Below are 2,299 nucleotides of genomic sequence, written 5' to 3' on the forward strand. Positions count from 1 at the left end.
TATCTTAGTGAAATCAGGCTAAGATAGTAACGTCAAATAAGTAATAATAATAAAAAGATGTCTCCATGTGCCAATAACTAAAGAAAAAGAAAAAAAAAACTCAAGCTAGGGTTTGACTTGACTGAATAAGATTTTAGCTGGTTTTATAAATTTTACGTTTTTGATCGCTGCTATATACTACAAAGCCCATGCTTGAATTTTTATTGATGAATATTTTGAGTTTTCCATGAGAATTCATGAGTTTTATGTTGTTAAATGGTGAATTATGAAGCTTGATGTGGTAATATTTGTATGAATTTTGGTGATTTGATAAATGGGCTAAATGTGAATTTGTAACTAGGACTAAAAATGAAATAAATAAATGCATGGACTAGTATGAGTACTAGAAATTCAACCAAGCATGAGTATATGCAAATTATGTGTATTTGTGATTTTGTGAATTAGGGACTAAAGTGTCAAAATGTGAAAATATAGGGCTAGTTTGCAAAATACCCTAAATGTATGTTTGTGGATAGAATGAATGACTTGGTGAATAAAAGGTTAATTTTGAATACATATAAATCAAGAAAAGAGGAATCCAGATTTAGACCGGGGAAAGTCGAAGATAATCGAGTAGATGATTCAAATCAACAATTCCGAGTACGAGATAAGTTTGTACGTGATACATGATGTTACAAGTATATTTTGATGTTTGATTATACATAAATTGTGTATATATTTGATTATGGTTGAATACGATGATAAATCAACTGCATTGGCATAAGTTCGATCAAATAGCTTTGGCATAAATAGAGAAGTGTGCGAAAGGGTATAGTTCGGCTGTATGAGCACTAAGTGTGCGATTGTAACACCCGAACCCGAAACCGACACGGAGTCGAACGAGGTTATCTGGCTTAACCCCTTACAAAATTATTTCCAGACACTGCCAATCTGTGTACTAGCCGCTTTAAAAATCATATCTTGAGTTTGTAACTCGAAAATCATTTCGTAATTTTCCCAGAAACTAGACTCATGTGCCCATCTATGTATTTTTTTCTAGAATTTTGGTTGGGCCAATTAGTACAGTTATTAGTCAAAGTCCCCAAGTTGCAGGTGTCGACTACACTGACCTTTGCCCATTACGACTGGATATCTCCCTGCACGGGGCTTCAATACTGTTGCCGTTTGTTTCTATGAAAACTAGACTCAGAGAGGAATCTGTACATATATGGTACGACCCCTAATTATCTCTGGTTAATTTATAATGAATTTCCAAAGTCGGAGCAGGGAATCCAGAAACCGTTCTGGCCCTGTCCCACAAAATCTGATTATCTCTTAATATACTGCCCATATGATCATTTCGTTACTTCCTCATGAAAGCAGACTCATCGAGCTTCGATTACATAATTTATTCATCAATTAATTCCACTCCTACTATTTTAGTGATTTTTCAATCTCATGACACTGCTGCTGCCAGCATCTGTTACGAAAGTAACTATGTCCATTTCATGCCTACCCTTGATCCAACTCAATCGAACATTCGTGCCATTTTCGCATGGCTTAAAGTTTACATGCCATAATTCAAACACAACGTACTAGCTTATACATGCCAAAATGATCTTCTAAGCACACTAAGAAGAAAGTACCAAAACTTGCTATCCGGTGTGATGACTTCAATGACGGCCCGACCCCGCAAAATAGATGAGTCCAAGCAACCTATAGTGGGTGACAAGGAAACATCGAGTGAGTTTATAACTCAGTAAGTCATAAGCAATGCACTACCATCTATCAACGACATTATCACAAGAGGAAACAAAATGGAACGAGACAATTTACTCCATCCATACCGAACCATACCATAGTTCCTCCAACTTATCAATTCAATTTCATATCAATTCATGCATTCACATTCTATATACTCATCAATAGGACATTGAAGCAATTTCGTAAATCGATTTATTTTCGTTACAACCAAACGACTATACGGCCTTTCACCCATCCTACGATAAATTTTATGTACGTGACTTCAAGTATATTTGTCACATAGGTTCGAACTTACCGAGCTCAACACCAAGTATAAGCATAGCACATAATAGCCATGTACTCAAAACACTCACCCGATCCGCTGTCCGCGATCGACTCAATAGTGTCGCACACATAGTGTCCGTAATGATTCACGAATATTTATTGAGCCCACACACTCAGTGCTATATAATCAACTCGCACACTTAGTGCTACGTAATCAAATCGCACACTTAGTGCTACGTAATCAAATCGCACACTTAGTGCCACATAGTCCATCTCGCACACTTAGTGCCGC

The sequence above is a fragment of the Gossypium hirsutum genome, chromosome A03 (assembly GCF_007990345.1).
Source record: "Gossypium hirsutum isolate 1008001.06 chromosome A03, Gossypium_hirsutum_v2.1, whole genome shotgun sequence".
Taxonomy (NCBI): Eukaryota; Viridiplantae; Streptophyta; class Magnoliopsida; order Malvales; family Malvaceae; genus Gossypium; species Gossypium hirsutum.